General features: G+C 38.4%; 1 protein-coding gene and 1 long non-coding RNA gene across 13 annotated transcripts in view; one reads left to right on the forward strand and one right to left on the reverse strand.

Annotated features, from left to right (window-relative positions):
• The window catches only part of rgs6 (regulator of G protein signaling 6), an 89,906-nt gene that overhangs the window by 48,018 nt on the left and 21,001 nt on the right, over positions 1 to 20,887 (reverse strand). The window lies entirely within an intron of this gene.
• LOC144010511 (uncharacterized) overlaps positions 15,260 to 20,887 on the forward strand; it is a 28,369-nt gene continuing 22,741 nt past the window's right edge. Inside the window, exon 1 of the long non-coding RNA XR_013281243.1 lies at positions 15,260 to 15,363. This is a non-coding gene — a long non-coding RNA (uncharacterized LOC144010511). The remainder of the gene's footprint in view (positions 15,364 to 20,887) is intronic.

A 20,887-nucleotide genomic window follows, 5' to 3' on the forward strand; every position in this document is an offset into this window, starting at 1 on the left:
GAAAGAATTTACACTTTATTGGTATGTGTCAGGGTTACCTATTTGACATCTATTAAACACGACACAAAAAGGAGAGAAGACACTCAGTTCAGGGCTCGCGAGGAGAGAGGTGAGGAACTGACTGACACAATTCACTCCTGTGCTCTCTGAAGATTCGTCTCCTCACCCTCTCTATTTATTTGGTTTTCCAGGCCCCTAGTTACATGGGTGTCCAACCCTAATAATGCAAATTCAAGGCATAGTTGTAACACAGTGTACTTGTTTGTCTATGTGTTGTGCATGTGAGTGGAAGATTGCTGAGTATGTGTGGTCAAGTTTTCAATCATTTCTTAACAGAAAACAGACGACCTCAGCAGACAGGCTCGAACCATTCTGCTGCGTTAGATGTTGTGGTTCTTCAGCTTTTTGAGTCATCTTCAAATAGCCAGGCTATGTGAATGTGAGTGCAAAGCAAAGCATTCTTCATTGCAAGTTCTTCATTGCAGCAAATGTATGATAACTTATTTACAATTATTCCCACAGTATGTTTGGAATCTATATTTATTCATATTATTCACTCTCATAACGATATTACATCACCATATCACACCGACTGTATTATCCATATAGAAAGGGGAAAAAAATGCTGTAGTCGCCATAGTATATGTCACCTGGTGTGTGTGTGTGGTTGCTATGGTGATGTGTGGGTGTGTTGGTCACATGACAGGTGGTGATTGCCGGGAGCTTCAAATAGACGTGTTTCCCGTCAGTTAGGGGTGAGTCGAGCTGGGTAGCCGTATTTTTTGTTGACCGCAAGACGCAAGAGCGCAATACGCAACGCAAGACACAACGTAAGCACGTTAACCTGTATGGCGATTCTGCACCATTGCCCATAAAAAGTTGATTAAATCCACCAAAGAGCATTTGAGACTCGTGCCTCTTTTTTGATTTCACAAGCCGAGCGCAACACAGCGCGTCATCAAGTACAGGACCCACCGTCTCACTCTCGGAAGCGACAAGGCTGCTTGGAGTCGCTCCAAATGCTTTAAGGTTGATTTTGGGGGGTTCGTTACAGCAATTCACGATGATATTTTTGTGCGAGCAGATATTTCTGATCAAATTCTAAATTTGATGACTCTCGCTGCTACATCTCAATTTCACTGAAAGCGCTCACAATTTCATCAGCAGCAAAATGCCTTTACACATGCTGATGACTAAGGCCCGTGTCATTTAAATGAGTTGGCCCGTCGGCAAGCTCCCTCCATTTTGTTGCTCATCAAATAAAGAGGAGGTGTCACTTTTGATGAGACGAGCGATCGTGCAAAATCCCTAATGTAGGAGACGAGGTCCGACCCCTGAATCGGGCTTGAGCAGTCAAGGAAAACGTTCACTTGGGAAAGTCATTTCTTTTCAGCGGCGGTGGCGAGAGAGATAGCAGCGCGCCATTGGCAGGCAAAGCGCTGGACTTTTATTCCCACCAGGCTGCTGCATGAGAGATTAACACAACTCCAACACTGAATTGTTCATTTGTTGCTGTATAAGGACTTTTATTTTGACAGCATGGCTGTGTCTGAATAAGTGAAGGGATGATTGATGATGGATTTAAAAAAAAAAAAAGTGTAGAGAAAGACAAAGTGTCACTGTAATATGACCAAGCATAGAGAATGTGAGGATGGGAATGCAATATTGAACACATTAGAGTGAAAAAGGACTTTCACGTGTCCGTCCATTCTCACCATCAATCAAATTACTCTTGCGTGCAAATCTCTTTAACCACCAAAAACGTTTAATAATGATTACTAAAATCTAGGGGTGTAACGATAAGCGCGATATTGTGATATTAAAACTGCCACAATATCGTCATCGTCACGATTTAAATGCAACACATCTGTTCAAAAAGTCAGGTTGATTTCCATTTGTGCAGTTCTAGTGCCCTCTGGTGGCTAGGTTTTTTTTTAGTGCAATTAAATTTTCATTAGGGATGTTTGGGCCCTTCTATGTTTAAAATCTACACTAATTCTCAGATGAAGGGGAACGTAATATGCCTGTGTGCGTGCATTAACAACATACTAATAATAACATAACATTGCTTTTATGTACAAAAGCACAATATTGTGCTTTTTTTTTTGTATGAGCTCATTTTTTTACTATATTGTGACTTTTTAAATATCGCCAACCTCCCCACAATATCGTGATAATTATCGTATTGTGAGCTTTATATCGTTGTATCGTGTTGTTTGGATATCGTTACATCCCTACTAAAATCATGACGTATGCCGCCATAAACGTTAATTGACGTCAACTATGTTTTGTTTTTAAATCAATGGGTTTTGCAACGTCTAGTGGAGCAATGCCTGATTAATGGCGTTGTGAAATCAAAATCACCCAATAAGTATGGCCAGCAGATGGCCGCATTGAATCTCTTTTCAATGGTGTATGACATAATCAAACATCTGGGATGACGTGAATGATCAAAGCCTTTGTCACAAATATAATTCACAGACGTCCCTAAACAAAAAAATATTAGTGTCACAGTCACTGTTGTGCACAAAATGCATCTTTTCACCAAAAAAACCTTTTCGTTATTGTCACTCAAATTACCTATTTTCAAATGGTGATTACTAAAGAACAGAATAAGGTAGAAACACTTTTTTTCCCTGAATGAAAGACTGGAACGTGATTGTTCATGTGGTGCCCACCATGTTTACGTAGTAATAGCACACAATATTCTGTTTGCCTTGAAAGATGAGTTAAAATGCTCGAAATCAGCTGGCACCGTCGGGGTTGGTTTTTTTGGGATAATGCGGCAGTAAAAAATAAATAAATAAATAAATAAATAAAAGTGTTAATGATCCTCCTTTGACCTTTGCATATGGCTACACTGTGATCTTAAGACGTCAATTTGATCAAGTAGAGCAGCAGGAGTCTGCTAAAAGGCCACCGTGATGCCGCTTATGTCACAACAGCGGCCGTTTAGCCCAATAAATTACACGCCTTGAAACGGAGTCGGCCTAACGGAGAAGTGTGACGTGGACTTGAAGCGCTTCCCAGCAGTCTGCTCCAACTTGTGTTGTTGTTACTAGCATACAGGCAGCTAATGGAGTGACGCAAATGTTTTGCTCAGATATTCGACTTGTGCTTGCAAAGCAGAAGCCCGCAAAATCGCAAACACGTTTTCAGTGTGCTGCGGCTCACTTGGCAAGTTTGATTTAGAATGATTTAGCAGAGATGTATTTTTGCACATTTTATTCTTTTTTTTCTGTTCATCACATCTCCACTGGATTCTTTGCTGTCTATACCATCAGCATGAGAGGCTCATTACATTAAAATAACCACAAAGATTAGGCTTTTTTAAATTATTATTTAAAAAAAAAAAAAATGCTTTCACGCCATGTGCGTTTACTATTGAAATTTAGGTTGAAAATATGACCACAACACGCCATCATGCATGATGTCTCAAACGATGTAAACATACTAGCAAGCATGTGCCAACGTTTTGATTTTTCTTTGGCTTTTTGTTACCATAAGCAAAAGCATCAAAGCTGAGCTTAAGCCTCAACTATCATATTAAATACAAGACATTTTTAGACCTCTATTTCACGAGTATAGTTTTTCCCCATTAATACCTTGGCGTACGTATATGATCTGACACATGCATTGCACGGATAATCCATTAGTGGGCAGTATCACCCAGCTGATGGCTTTCCCAGCGACCTTTTGAGAAAAGCAAAAAAAAAACTATACTTATTAATAGGAGATTTCAGAATTTTTTTTTTTTAAATACTAATATGTTTGTTATGTCTGTTTATTATTATATTTTCAACAGTTATAAATGTACGTATTTAAAGCATCATATGTGGAAGCTGATTTTCAAAAATGTGATTGTTCAAAAGGACCAATAAATACTCAATTTACAATGAATCTGAATTTTCTGTCATATATTTCATGGTTCGGGCTTTATAGGGTTAAGAGAAGAACAATTGTGAATATAGCGGACATTATGTTAATGAAACTCGAAATCTAACCTGAGAGCAAGCCGTTTCCAATTATAGCTAGCTAGCGGATAAAATTCAGGAATATGTATAAATTGAAGAATAAAATCTAAAAACAATCAGAAAACGCATCGTTGTCGTCTTAGGTATCATGACATCAAATAGAAATGTTCCCAACTCTTTTGACATCAAAGACAAGACATGCTAACAGCAAAGAGAGAAAAAAAGAAGGAGAGTGTAGGATGAGACATGCATAAAAGTGAAAGTTATTCAACCTTTTGTTTGCAACAAAAAGCTTACCAATCAATAAATACACACTTTTCTCACATAAGCCCACGATGGCTGCTGGAATCTCAGAATGCAGTTAGCACATTTTCAGGTAGGAAACAGTCTTCTACAATAAGAACCAATTATTTGTCTTTCCTAATCTGCATAATAAAAAAAAAATAATCTTTTTTTTTTTTTTCATAGTAATTAACCAATGACTAAAATCCAATTAAGCAACAACATATTACATTAGAATTACTTTCATACTAAACATGCTATATTGATGACAGTATGTAAATGAAAAACAATCCTATGATGTCAATGCAAAAAGAGGAAACTAATACTCCAGCTGAGTGGTAACCGAGCAGACAGTTTAATTAGCAAGCAAATGTCACATCCAATGTGAAGCGCAGTGAAGCGTGATCTATCGCCAAGCCGTACAAGTTACTGTTGGGCCGTTGCAGGTTAATTGGATCGCTTTGACCCCTATAGACAAAAGCTGCTATACGGAAGGAAGAGGAGCGGGGAAATGATTAGCAACATAACATCAGCATACACAAAGGAGGCAATTAAACTGTTGAACGGTTAATCAAACAAACGCTATGACAACCTACTTTAAATCATAAAATATGATTGCTGCTACTTTTGACTGTCCAAACTTTGTGGTGCACTCAGAAGTGATTTTTCATTCATTATCATTACTTTTGTATTTCACTTTTGACTTGTTTACAATTTGAATGAAAAACGTTCAAATAAGAATGAGTCATCTCTTTACATCCTTTCGATTTCAGGTCTGCCCAACATTCATTTAGTGTGTGTGTGTGTGTGTGTGGGTGTGTGGGTGTGTGTGTGTGTGTGTAGGTGTGTGTGGGTGTGTGTGTGTGGGTGTGTGTGTGTGGGTGTGTGTGTGTGTGTGTTTGTGTGTGAAATGTTAAAGCTTTTAAGAGCCACCAGCTTTGTGGCCATCCGAGTGTGACGGCAGCGAAAGAGCTTTTCTGTTTTTTTTTGTTTCCTGAGGAAAAAAAAAAAAAGATAGTCCCAACCTGCCAATTATTGAGCTGAAGCGTGTGAAAGGAGAAGAAAGCCAATGCAGACACTACGCTTCGATAAAAGAAGGCCGCAGTTACACTTTAAAAAAAAAAAAAGAAAGAAAAGAACTTCCAATGACATCTTATGTCAGACGTGTTGAAATGAGTTGTCAAAGAACTTTTTTTTTTTTAATATATAAAAGACCTGGATAAGCGTGAATCTAAAAATGTCTTATCATAGGTTATTAAGAATGAAAAGAAAGGGAAAAAATAAACTTAAGACACATTTTAAAATATATTCCAACCCTGGGCAGTTATTGTACGCAATAAAAGAAATGCCAGCCAGTTTGTGCATTTCATTTGCATACCATTCCATATTATGTAAGCTTTCAGTGTTATATTTCTTGATTGCTATTTTACTGTCTGATCGTACTCGTAGGTGTGCAGGGTCAGTTTTGAACACCCACTCCTGTTACCAAATATGGTTCCAAGCCAGATGAAGGGCTCCCGAAGTGGGATTTGTCTTGCAAATAAAGCGCCGCTAATGCCTTTCTGCGAGATGCATCACTTGGGATGAAGTGATTCATTTTAATAGCACTTGCTTATGTGGAATATAAAGCGTGGACGTGTACTGCAAAGCAAACCAAGCAGAGGTATAAAAAAATAAATAAATAAAAAAAATAATAAATAAAAAAATCTTGAAGTGATCAAAAAACGTCTTGGCAGCTGTTATAAGTGTCAAACACTCCACTTGGTACATTCGTGTAAGACAGCCAGGGGCACATCTAGACCCCTTTGGGGGGGGCGGATGAAAGTCCACGGAGCCCCCCTAAAAAAAAAAAATGAAAAAAAAAAAAATGAAAAAAACAAAACAAAAAAAACAGCACAATAGATTAAAAAAAATAATTAAAAAACTGAAATATAAAATAAAATGCCAGACATTGTCTAACATTGTCAGCATCTCAGCATGCCTACACCCGGGCCCCCCTTCCCCCCATTTTCACACATGAATTCAGCAAGTGACACCAAGTCATTTGTGAGCATGCGGCCTAAGACCTCCCAGCAGGAGTGAGAGCTCCATTTCTGTCAACAAGCTCTCTGTAGCTCTTTTCCCCAACCGCATAGCTTAGTGTGTACGTCTGCCACCACCAGTGAGGCTATTAAATAAATTATCATACAACAGCAAAGATTATGAATAATATCGCTGCTGCATATTTCCATATAAAAGAAGCACATTTGCCGTACTGGAAACAGCATCCACTTGGAGGGATTAAGGCAGAGCATATATTTTCACGACTTCCATTGAATAAGATTAGAAAAAAAAAAGAAAAAAAAAAGAACACAGACCAATAGGAACGTCAAAGTGAAGGCAGACAGACGATGCCCAAAACAGGAGTTCCTGGAGGATGAAGACAAGGGGAGCTTTTACAGTTTGGTGGGAAAAAGGTGTAGAAAAAGAATAGAATATCAATCGCCATGGGGAGCTGGATGGTTGCAGCAATAATCCATTTCCTTGCAGGTTTTTAGAAAGTGGCCTCAATTAAAAATTCAAGCAACATGATGAAAGAGTCTCGAGAGGCACAATTATACGGAGAGACTTAATGAGGACGACTATCCTTGTGCATATTAATGTGGTGTTTGTTGTTTACACAAAAGTTTTTGGCAGAAATAGTATTTTAAGATTCACTAGTTCAATATTTATTTACGATGTGGTGCCTCAAAAGTTCGACCAGCAACTGTTTGACCATGGAGCTGTCAACTGTCACCATCATTGGCCCTTATTAACTGCGTAATGTTTGAAGTAAAATGTTAATAGTATAGTTAAAACCCTATTAAAACTCATTCACTGCCAATCATTATAGAAAATTTTTACATTTACAATACTCACGTGATATTACATTCAATAATTATATATAAACCGAATCTACCAAATAACAGAATAGACTCCCTACTTTTTGTCCCGTCCCGTTCTTTTATAATTGACAGCAGAAAAATGTAGGTTTGCCAAAATACAGCCATTTCTCCCATGGACTCTGAAACTGTGTTTATTTCCTATAAAATTGGGCAATGATGTCATCTACCGGTGGTTGGGCATCAGTAAAGTTGTTTCCAAGTTTGATATTTACAGTGGAGCATGCTCAGATTCGCCCCCATTTAGCACCGCTCTAAAAAATACAATTGACAAGTATACTTGTCAAAGGCAGTGAATGAGTTAACCTCTTGAAATCAAAAGAGTCCCAAATACTAGCCTTTAATTGATGTCAACAAGTTAAAAAAAAATAATCAAATTGAACGCTAATGTGTACAACACGCAAATTAGCTAGCAGTTGGCATGAGATGCTTCCCATGGAGCTGTCAACTGTCACCGTCATTGTACCCTTATTAACTGCGTAATGTTTGAAGTAAAATGTTCATCGTATAGTTCCTAATATTAATCTCTTGAAATCAAGAGTCCTTAAATATTAGCCTTTAATCAATGTCAACAACTTAAAAAAAACAAAAAACAAATTGAACGCTAATGTGTACAACATGCAAATTCGCTAGCAGTTAGCATGAGATGCTTTCCATGGAGCTGTCAACTCTCACCATCATTGTACTCTTATTTACTGTGTAAAAAAAATATATATATATAATCATAGACGATAATGTGTACAATACAAAGTAGCAGATAGCATAAGATGCTAACGTAGCAATTTGCAATTACACTCACTCACACTGAACTATTTGGACATTATAGATGTAAAGGCAGCAACGTGTACCACTACCAGCTCCTCAACGGAACTTAAAAAAAAAATCTATATATATTAATTCAAAGTTGATGACTACCTTTGTTTTTCAATATAAATAAATAGCAAGTAATGTGCAGCCCACACTTATGCCTCAACCCTAATGTCACATATAGCCAACATAACGTTCTTTTCCCTGATAGATATTGATCACTCACTTCAATAAAAGACTTGTCCGGCAGTCCGACATTGTGCATCCCTATGAAATATTAACTCTCTCTTGCTACTCTCGTGGATCAAATGGGAGTTAAGTGCTGAAAATATTGGAGCTTTGTCGTCGCTTAAGAAGTTAAAGTGTCTCTCTAATGCAGACGACCAAAATTTGATCAGGGTTGGTTTTCTCCATTCTTAATCCCTAAAGCAATAAGCTGTCTTTTAATTGTAAAAGCTTGAGTACTTTGTCTCAAACTGGGGTAATGTAAATGTTCGTTACAAACAACTGGCAATTTAGAGGGTTGGAGTGTAAATAAGATGAGATGGCACAATGGTGAATGAAAAGTTTTGCATACAGACATTGTCAACAGTTCATGAAAGAAAATGTACATGGTTGTGTTATTTCACCCCACACCCCCTCCTCCCAAGTACCAAACCTATACAAGTTATTAAAGTCAAAAGTTCCATAATGTGTCCCCGTTTAAAAGGTATGCAACCGGACTGATGGCAAAGGCAAATAAAAGCAATTTTTATACAGTCATGAATGAAGGATGCATGAATAGTGTATCCCCCGAATCAATGAAGATGGAGCAAAGAAACCTTGTTATGCTGATTGATTGCCTGAGGTCTTCATCTTAATGGCCGCCTAGCTGAATTCGAGGATATCTATTCCTATCTGGATTGCTTTTACCTCAGCGGCTGAGTTTTCTTTCATTCGTCCAAAAGTGCATTTCCATAAAGTTTGTGAAATTCAGTCTTTTAGTCATGCTCAGGAACACACATTCTTGTCGCTATTAATATCAAGTAGTCAGATATAATTGTGTCGTGCCAATGAAAACACGAGTCTCTTGATGCAAACAAAAGTCAATCTTGTTGAATACAAATCGATTATTGTAGGTGTGGGTCAAGGGAAATATACTTACTACTCTGACAAATATCACATGCTCACTCTACTCTTCCTAGATCAAAATTTTGGCACTTGTTATTCATGTCACATTGTGCCTCCATGTGTGATCCCTCAAAATGGAAACACCTATAGGAGATTCTCAACATGTCCACAATCAACTGAAAACAACTCAAAACAGTTATTATGCTGCACAACCAAATTTATTACACCAAATGATGCTCTTATGAAAGTTGGAATCTACCCTGGATCTTTTTTAGTAAAGATCCTATGCTTGACTTTTTAGTGAAAATATTTTTGTGATATCATTCTGACTTGACTGAGTTGCCGTTGATTATTCAAGCTGCTATCAGACCATATCTCTTGTATGGTATCATGCCTGTGGAATCAGTTCCTAGTTATGAGAAAGTGGGGGTGTACCCCAGACCAGCAAGACACTGTCAGCTTTGATTAATGACTTGGTGCTGAATCAGGCTGGAGAAAGGAAAAGTGGGGATGGGGGATTGTGTTGGAGGAAATCAAAGTGCTACCAGAAAGAAAATACAGGAAGATTGTAGCATTAAAGTAAAGAAAGAGAAAGAAAAGGGATTATAGGGAGGAGCAACCTGTGAGAGCGTCACGCAACTAGGGGTGGGACAAAAAACCGATTCGACCGAACCATCGGTCGTCAAGGGGAGCTAAACGGCCGTATCGGTAGCAGACTTGTCAACCGATACAAAATCCGCCGGGAATCCTTCGATACATTGCTTGTAAAGCTGTGGACCGGATATCGCGTTGCTGTGAATCGGTTGCGAGTGAGGCTTTATGGTTTTCATAACAATAGCAAGAGTTCTGCACCGTGCTCTACTTGTTTTGTTTACGTTTCAGTAGCGTCACTATTCAAGCTACTTCCGTGTTTACAGAGAGCTAGCAAAGTAGCGCTCAGAGACGCTTCATTCCCCGGATGTTGTAAACATAATGCAAAGACGTTACGCACCTTTTTTGGGGGGGGGCGCCTACCGTCAACGCCGTGCTCGCGACACGGCACGCGCGCAGTCGCGCACAACGAGTGACAACATGCAACAGTGGAGACAGTTAGCAGAAGCCGGTGCCTCACATCTCGGTATTTCCCATGGCTATCGAGTCCTCTCGGTGCACTTGTATGTCCCGGGCCGGCGTTGGTACTGCGCGCGAGCCAAAAGAATAACTCCCGTGACGATCCAATGCATGGATTCAAACGACACAGGTATGTCCCACAGCCAACACACCAGCTAAGCTAAAAGCACACTGCAAGTATCTCATTTCTCAGTTTGTGGCTCCCTGTCAATATACACAACTAGCATGAGCAGCAGAAAGGAGAACTGAGACGTGCCCGTGATTACGTCATCAAACTCAAAATGAACGACAGCCCAAAAAACAAAACTTAAACAGTGGTGATTCCGTGGTCATCATCGTGTCTCAGATTAAAAAAACAAAAAAGATGTCATACATTAACCAAAAATGAATGTGATGGCAAAGAAAAACAAAAATTGTTAAAAACAAAAATTGTTGATAAAAAGGTTAGGGCACTTTTGGAAATATTTTTGGATATATTAAGTTGTTAAAATGTGTTTGATAGATTTATTGTTCCATAAGGTGGCTGCATATTTCTTTTGGCTGGACGGTAGGTTTATTTCATGTCTTAAATTTATGTTTCTGAAATACTTCACAATGTGGACATATTCTGTTTAATTGTGTTGTTGTCTTTTTAAAGGTTAAATATTTATATTTCAAATTGATTTATCAGCCTTTTGTTTTCCTGATGCTGATTTTGAATTTAAAACAAAAAAACAAAAAACAATTATAACTGTCAATAACGACTAATAAATATTTAAACTGATACATTTTTCAGTCATATCGCCCAGCCCTTTGTTCCGGTCCATTTAAATAATTGATTCAATATATAAAAATATAGAAGATATTGTTGTTGTTCTTTTTTAACACATTTGTAGATACTGTAAAAATGTGTGGTGTTTTAAGATTAATGTTTACAAACAACAAATGTCACTATAAGTTTTAAATATTGAAATTAATCGTATCGAATCGAAAATTGTATCGTTCCCAAACTTAATCAAACCGTATCGAACCGTTCTGTTCTGAAAGATAATCGTTTTTCAATCGAATCGCAACCTGTGTATCGAGATACATATCGAATCGGCCTCATGTCAGAGATTCCCACCCCTACACGCAACCTCACTCGGTTCTGAGTGTGAATGTAAAATCGGAAGGCTTCAGTGGAGTGAAGGTTACTTCAGGTAACGATGCTAACAATCACGCCATCGGATTGCGGCAGACAATAAACTTTATGTTCATTGTTTATCGCTTCCGCTAAGCAGGTTGTTTTCCACGGCAGCATCACTCAGCTGGATGACACAAAAACTGCTTAACCAATTTCCACAAGACTTCGTGGAGGAGTGAGCCACAGGCTACGGATGAAGAAATTGGGGGCAGATGAGGATAAAAGGTGCAGAAGTTTTGTTTTTACTTGATGTCCTATGGTAGGAAATCTTGCATCTTTATGATTATTTGGCTTTGACGGGCGTCTGTGTTAACTTATGATGGTTCAAAGGAAATACATCATATCCAAATCTGCTTGGTTGGACCCACTGGATGATTTGGTAAGTCAAGATCAAGGGATAGGTTCCAGCTCAGGCTGACAAGTGTCACAGAAAATGGATTCATGATCACAAAGGAAAGTTTTTCCACTTGGAAAAACATGCAGTCATTGGCCTTTACCTGCAGCTCACGCGAGGCCATTAAAGTCAAACGAGAGCAAAAGCACTTGCGCGGCGAAAACGACCAACGTGCGGTTTGTGAGAGCCAGTAGAAAGCGACGTGTTAAGATTTTCCCAGCATGCTCTCAGCAGTTCCTTTAAAAGACGATAACGGGCCCGCTGATTCCCAACATTTACGCAAAAGGTTGCCTGGCAATGAAATATGCATGCCCCTGGACCGCCGTCCCATTATCTCGTCGGATGAGTCATCAATCATCCAGCAACGGGAGCCGGTGAAGAATATGCAAATCATGCTCTGTGTTCAAAAACTATGGAACGCAAACAAGCAAGCTCTCCTCATAATTAACGCAAGATCCCCCCCCCTGCTGACCGTACCTCCTAAACGAACGCACTGACATTTCGAGGCTGGAGGGTGAGGTTTTGAAGTCCAAAGGTTAAACCGGGGCCGATCATACGAGCCGATAGTGGAGAATAATTACAACGAGAAGCGATGGCTCTTGCCCACGGGGAGTCGTTCATCTCCTCCGACCAGAGCTTCTTCCTTCCAACTCTCCTTCCTCTCGACATTCCTTGTCCTATTTTTATTCGTCCCCACCTGCCTGCCTCTTTTATTAAAATGACATTCTTTGTGGGCGTGTGTCCATATATACCGTATGTTGGTATCTGTGTCACGCTGACACAAACTTCCCCATCACTGCCGGATTGTACGTGTATAGTTTGAAAAGTAGGAAGAACGGGAGGGAAAAATTGGCATGCAGTGTATTGCTGTGACGTGTTTTTTTTTTGTTTTTTTTAAGAGCCTTCCACTGTAGCCTACACATATCCCGCCCCCCCCCCCCCCCCCCACACACACACACATATACACACACACTCCAAAGGCAGCTGTTTATATTCAGATGCCCGCTCGCATAGTCCCATGAGAGACTGCTTTAGAACATAGGTAGAAAAGTGTTCAATGCTTCCCCTGCAACGGGGTGCTGTCGTTTTGGCGCCATTTAACACCACTGATTCCTCAAATGTGCAATAACGTGTATGGATGCATCTTAACTCATTCAACCCCAGAAACGTGTAAACACGTTTTTAATACTGTCGTTCACTCCCAAAAACGTATTTGCACGTTTTTTTTTAAATGTTTTTTCATGCAAGAGCATACAGAAGGCTTTGATGCAGGTTCTGACATGAAGAGGTGGCTTAAAGCAATTGTAGTTATTTAAAAAATTAATAAATAAATAAAAAATAACGGCCAGCAGGTGGCAGCAGAGTATAAGAGATCAGCCAGGGCGAGGTTGCAACAAGCTCTTTTTTCAGTGTTTTCACTAGGAATGTGAAAAATGATCCAACTTAGCTATATTCTAATGCCAATTGCTGCAAAACGATTAAAGAAGAGACTCTAATCTTTCTTTTGGTAAGTTCCATATTTTTATAGCAATATAAAAATATTCTGTAGACCTTGCAAAATCAGTCAAAATCGAGTAAAATATCCAGAAAATAAGGGGGTTGCTTCAGTGAAAATGGCTGCGAGTGAATGAGTTAAGTTGGAAAATTGTTTTTTTTGTTTTGTTTTTGTTTATTTTTTTTGTTTTTTGTTTTTTTTTAAAAAAGCTCAGTAGTTCAATTAAACTCATTGAAAAATTGTTTTCGAAAGGCAGTTTCACTTTTTTAATTGTACTACAGTATTGAACTATATTAATCACAGAATGCCCTGCCCTCAAAGAGAAATTCAATTTTGCCTACTTTAGTACTTCAGCTTAAAAGGGATGATAGTTATGTAAAAGCAAGATAAGAGTGACTTTACAGGATACAACATGTAGAACCCCAATGGCCTCACAATTGTCTTTGACAGTTATCTTCTTCCACTGATGCAGGATGAGTCATAAAAATGTCCCGTTTTATGATGACTGGAGTTTATAGACACTACAATGAAAACTGCTACTTGAATTTCAAAGATTGGCTTACGATCATTTTCTCCCTCTAGAATGACAATAGATCTCCAAGGGAAAAAATGCAGTACTGGTCACATGCTAATCATTTAGCCATTATTGTTAAACTAGCGGTCGATGCTAGTTCGGTTTCCCACTGGCTAATTTTCAAACACGATACTTCTACTAGTTATAAAGCGTCACTGTGAGGTGTTTGTAGTAAGTTTCTGAATGACTTTACTTTTAAGATGGACATGGGAGACTGGACGCTTTTCACCCTGCGATGACTTCAGGTCTATAGCTTTCATCCTTTGAGTTGGAGCCATAAAATTGAAGTCATGCCCGCTCGCTGCGGCCCACAGGATATTTATTAGCCAATTTCACACTGCCCGGATATTTATTGGTGAACAAAAACATGAATCACCTGCTGCCGAGACTCTCCTGAGCTTTTCGTAGCTTTACTATTTTTTATTTTATATTTGGGTGGTAGAATCTCTGGAAGTAGCTAACATTTAAACCTCAACCAATGTTTGAACACAGAGTTCTTAAAGTGCATATAGTTTATAATCGAGATTGTTAATTTTTCATGAGCACAAATAGTGAAAGCAGATTTTGGATGAGAGTCCAAGCTCTAATTAATGCAAAGTGTTATGGTTTGGGCAATCGAAATTCAATTAAAATTTCAATTATTACACTCTACAACTGCAAAATCAGCATAATCGTAATAAAAAAAAAAAACTAATTTTGAGTTGTTTAAATGTATACATTTGAAACCTTTATTTTATTTTTAAATAAATTTAATACATTTTGTTTAATCCAAAAGGAACATAAATATAGTGTTTCAAAGGTTTGTTACATTTAAACATTTTATTCTTTTGTACCAAAAAATAAATCATCCTAATCATAATTTCAATGATTACTAATATAATCATGATGACTATTTTCTTCATAATTGAGCAGATTTAGTTTTGATAGGCTCGTATCAGCACATATACAGTAATGTTTGCTTTGATCTTGTTTACTGCAAAACTGATATTTATTTTTATGTACAGCAGTTTGTATACAGCAATGCCTTTTCTTAAAGCGCTTTATAAAGTTTGTGTTTTATCTCATTTACATGCATAATAATTTTTCTAAACAAAAATGTATACAAATACTGTATACCATATATTTTCAACAAAGTAATAAATTTGGTCCATGAATAAAAAGTCTCCACAGACTTGAATTGACTTTATTGGAGCTCAAGTGGGAATAGTGAATAGTTCGTCATTGTTATTTTGCAGTTTGTACAACCTGAGGTGCAAAAATTTCTTGATTCCACTTTAAATAATAATAATAATAATAATAATAATAATAAGAGATGCAATCAAGATGGATATTGCTTGTGTACCTGTCACAACCTTTAACTGATTTTCCCCTTGTTCCTTATCAGTAAACATTTGGTAATTTTCCTGCTATCTTATTCCTTTCAGTTTATTTTGTCATTTGTGGCAAATAATAAAATCACACGAAGCCAGAGTTGTGACTGCCGACTGAGCCCAGCTGCCTGCGGATATCTGAGGAGAGCTCATCACGACAGCAGGTAGGAAGCAGCGGGCTAATCGAATCAAGGCAGCGGGGAGAGGTTAATTGGAGGGCTTTAAAATTGCAAATTTGGAGATGAAAGGATTATTGCCCACATCACATGTTTCTGCTTCTGTTTAATTCACAGAGCGAGTTTACTGATGTGGCACATCATTAACTTATGCGGCCTATTCAAAGTCCAATATTCTTATTCGTATACAACCGCCAATATCTCTTCACTTTTCTTCAAAAGGGTTTGGTGAAGCAGCATGTGGCTCATTTCCCAAAGTTATTTTTCTCCTCTCAGGTCCAAGTAATACCTGTCAACAATTGTTTGCAGTCACACAGCAGCTCGTAGTTGCAAATGTGGCAGCAGCTGCCTCGTTATTGTGAAGACCGTACGCGCTGCATTCAGTGCCTCTCCTTAGTCTGAATTCGCTGGAATAAAACCAGAAACTCAAGGCAGTAATATAGAAAATATTGCAACACGTGATGTCTCGTGAGGTGAGGAATTAGGACCCAAACGTAGACAAGACACACACACACACACAAAAAAAAAAAAAAAAAAAAAAAAAAAAAAAAAAAGCGAGTCCTTAAAGGGATCGTTCGGCTTTTTTTACATGAATCTCAATTTGATCCTCACCTCCCGTGTGTGCGATCAGCACTGACTTACCCCTGACAGCGTTCTGTGACACGCGTTCTGGTTCGGCGTTGGACGAGAGGAAAATAGTCCAGCAAGCTGGCTGGGGTCTCGGAAATAAAGCGTTTTTCTTCTAAAAACTATTTGTTTTCAAAAGCGTGATACATTTCCATCACAATACTCTTTTCTGAATAAAATCAGACGCCATTACCGCCAGCCACTACTTTTCTGTTCATTCGTATCACTGCGCGGCGCCCTGTAGAACGCTAACCGACGCACCGCAGCCAGCTAGCTGATACTTCCGCCGAAAAGGCAAACAACTTCAGGAGGAAGTATCAGCTAGCTGGCTGCAGTTTATTTCCGAGACCCCAGCCAGCTTGCTGGACTATTTTCCTCTCGTCCAACGCCGAACCAGAACGCGTGTCACAGAACGCTGTCGGGGGTAAGTCAGTGCTGATCGCACACACGGGAGGTGAGGATCAAATTGAGATTCATGTTAAAAAAGCCGAACGATCCCTTTAAGACACAAAAATACAAAGTAATAACAGAGAGTGTGGCTTGATTCAGATGGTCTAAAAAAAAAAAAACAGAACCTTGGGCGGGCTAGATGCAGAGAAGCTTCGAATGAGATGGAAGCAACCTCAAACACATGGAAGAACAGCTTGCATGAAAGAGTAGGAAACATCAGCGAAGGAACCTCCATGTACTCACAAAATTGTCATTCGTGACTCCTGCTAGGACAACGTACAATTCTATATGACTTAATAAAGGCCTATATGGTCAAGCGCGACGAGACAAACTAAGACTCACTAACATAGGCAGACTGCATAATAAATGAGCACATTATCACCATAAATGACATAGTAACTCAATAAGACGAGACAAACTAAGGGTGGCTAATATATAGGGGTGGGAATCTCTGACATGAGGCCGATTCGATATGTATCTCGATACACAGGTTGCGATTCGATTGAAAAACGATTATCTTTCAGAACAGAACGGTTCGATGCGGTTCGATTAAGTTTGGGAACGATACGATTTTCGATTCGATACGATTCATTTCAATATTCAAACCTTATAGTGACATTTGTTGCTTGTAAACATTAATCTTAAAACACCACAAATTTTTACAGTATCTACAAATGTGTAAAAAAAAAACCAACAACAAAAATGTCTTCTATATTTTTATATATTGAATCAATTGTTTAATTAGACCGCAACAAAGGGCTGGGCGATATGACTGAAAAATGTATCAGGTTAAATACTTATTAGTCGTTATTGAGAGTTATAATTGTTGTTTTTGTTTTGTTTTTTTTAATTCAAAATAAGGATCAGGAAAAAAAGGCTGATAATTCAATTTGAAATATAAATATTTAACCTTTAAAAAGACACCAACACAATTAAACAGAATATGTGCACATTGTGAAGTATTTCAGAAACATAAATTTAAGACATGAAATAAACCTACCGTCCAGCCAAAAGAAATATGAAGCCACCTTATGGAACAATAAATCTATCAAACACATTTTAACCACTTAATATATCCAAAAATATTTCCAAAAGTGCCCTTCCCTTTTTATTAACAATTTTTGTTTTTAACAATATTTGTTTTTCTTTTGCCATCATATTCATTTTTGGTTAATGTATGACATCTTTTTTTTTTTTTTTTTATCTGAGACAAGATGATGACCACGGAATCACTACTGTTTATGTTTTGTTTTTTTGGGCTGTCGTTCATTTTGCGTTTGATGACGTAATCACGGGCACGTCTCAGTTCTCCTATCTGCTGCTCATGCTAGTTGTAGACATTGACAGGGAGCCACAAACTGAGAAATGAGATACACTTGCAGTGTGCTTTTAGCATAGCTGGTGTGTTGGCTGTGGGACATACCTGTGTCGTTTGAATCCATGCATTGGATCGTCACGGGAGTTATTCTTTTTGGCTCGCGCGCAGTACCAACGCCGGCCCGGGACATACCAGTGCACCGAGAGGACTCGATTGCAATGGGTTAGCTTCTGCTAACTGTTGCATGTTGTCACTCGTTGTGCGCGCGCGCGCCGTGTCGCGAGCACGGCGTTGACGGTAGGCTCCTCCCCAAGGTGCGTAACGTCTTTGCATTATGTTTACAACATCCGGGGAATGAAGCGTCTCTGAGCGCTACTTTGCTAGCTCTCTGTAAACAGGGAAGTAGCTTGAATAGTGATGCTACTGAAATGTAAACAAAACAAGTAGAGCACGGCGCAGAACTCTTGCTATTGTTATGAAAACCATAAAGCCTCACTCGCAACCGATTCACAGCCACGCGATATCCGGTCCACAGCTTTACAAGCGATGTATCTAAGGATTCCCGGCGGATTTTGTATCGGTTGACAAGTCTGCTACCGATACGGTCGTTTAGCTCCCCTTAACGACCGATGGTTCGGTCGAATCGGTTTTTTGTCCCACCCCTACTAATATATCATCATTGTACATTATCATCATAAGGGACGTAGCAACTGCATAGCTACTACGAATATCATCACAAGGGAAATAGCAACTGGCCACATTATCATCATAAGGAACATAGTGCCTGCAAAGACTAGACCAACTAACAGTGGCTAATTTCATCATCATCAACATAATATCACCATAAGAGGCATAGAAACTGCATAGCAACTACAAATATCACAAGGGGCACAGCAACTGGCCACATTTTCATCATAAGGTACATAGTAACTGCATAAGACTAGACCAACTAACTGGCTAATATATCATCATCAACACAATATCATCATAAGGAACATAGCATTTGCATAGCAACTACAAATATCACAAGGGGCATAGCAACTGGCCACATTATCATCATAAGGGGCATAGTACTGCACAAGACAAGACCAACTAACAATGGCTAATATATCATCAACACAATATCATCATAAGGGGCAAAGCAAATGCATAGCAACTACAAATATAATCACAAGTGGCATATCAACTGCATAGCAACTGGCCACATTATCAAAAGGGACATGGTAACTCATATTTGATTTCACTCTCTGGTTAGATATAGTTTCACTTTAGTGCCAATTTTTCTTGTTATAACTTGATACACTTTTCAAGATCAAAATATGCTTTTCAGAGTAAGGCAGACCAAAAAAAAAACTGTGCTATTAATAACAGCAGCAGTGAGGGGGGGTCACACATTTTACAAGATGTCTCATGTCTTTGTACTCCAGTGAAGTAGTTCTCACTCAAACTGTGGCGTTGAGAATTGACATTATATTGACCAAAATTAGATCCACACTCTCCAGTATGAACAAGTACAGGGGTCAATCAAAACATACAGCACAGTATGATATGTTAATTTGTCATCGCTTTGCCTGGTAGTGACCCCTCAACACGCATTTGACGATTTTCCATCAGAGTGGTCATAATGCTTCCGTGTTGTACTTCTGTCTCCACTTTGCTGCAGTGGAAATGGTTTTCCTTTCTCCCATAAAGTCTTTTCGTCTCAAATGACTTCCAAACCTCCTCGTTGTCGTAATCCAAACAAATCCTCTTTAAAGCCTTTAGTGTTGTTTTCATACTTTGGAATCAATGGTCAGATCAATTTGATCACTGGTGCCTGAGACAGGCTTTGACTTGAAGTCATTATCGTCTTGGCACAAGTTGCAATAACGAGACTTGATTGTTCACGACCTTAACCTAACCTTCCTGGTTAAATAGAGTGAAAGACACATGCCTTAAAAAAACAAAAGAAAACGTCAGTATAAACGAGCTGTGAGCTTGTGTGTGTCTGTTTATTCAAACATACAAGCGGTTGCAGCCCAAATGGAAAGAGCGCTTGAATGAGTCTGATGTGAATCACCTTCCGGGGCGCTCCGTTCCCTTGTTTGCTCATCTCGCTCTCACAGCGCAGCCAGTTGGCTTTATTGATGCATTCAGGGTATTCTTTTTTTTTTATGGTCGACACACTGACAGCAGGTGTCAAAAGGAAGCTGCTTGGCCTTGATTCTCTGTCAACACTTTGAACTGTTGATTGTTCATACAGAATGAAGGCGAGGTGACTGCAAATGCGAGCGCAGGTACAGGTGGGAATTGGCGTTTGAAAATATGGAATTGAAAATACACTCAAACTGGTACTGTAGTATTTGCATTTGTCTATCGAGCATATGTTATATTGCCAGTAGGGGTGGCAAAATTAGTTTGTTAAATTTATGTTCATTTAAAGTTCCTTTAACGTCTCTGATTTAATTTTTTATTTATTTATTTATTTTTATTAAATGTGCAATTGATGACCGTCCCTCACTTGGAAAGCCTGTACTGGGGGTACGTCCACGTCAAAATTTAGCAGTAATAAATGTAATCATAATGCATATATTTACCGAATTTCTAGTTTACTTCATGTTAAAGATTAGATGGCTCTTAATACAAAAAGAAAAACGCACTGAGCTGTCACCACCATCTTACAAATGCAGTTATGCCATCTAGTGGCAGAAAAAATGACCTCAACACAAATAAAAATCGCACTAATTTTTTTTTTTACAGTACAGTACATCTTTTTAATTTTAACTGATATTTATGAATTATTATTAAATTACTGTATCAATGACTAAAAGATGCAGCTATATTTCTAGGAGTTTCGCAATTTTTTTTCACTTTTATGTTAAGAGTATGAAATCTCAGAGAAAATATATTTTATTGTATATTTATTATATATTAATATTTTGTTGTACATTTACAACAGATATAAAAATGTGCGCTTAATCGTGAGTTAACTATTAAAGTCGTGATTAATTATGAAAAAAAATTAATCACCTAACATCCCTAATATTTACATTTTCAACCATATTATTTCACGTACTGTAATCTGGATTGCAGAAGAGAATGACTTGTGTATATTTCAGCATATTTTCCTCATTGGTC

The sequence above is a fragment of the Festucalex cinctus genome, chromosome 21 (genome assembly GCF_051991245.1).
Source record: "Festucalex cinctus isolate MCC-2025b chromosome 21, RoL_Fcin_1.0, whole genome shotgun sequence".
In the NCBI taxonomy this organism is placed as follows: Eukaryota; Metazoa; Chordata; class Actinopteri; order Syngnathiformes; family Syngnathidae; genus Festucalex; species Festucalex cinctus.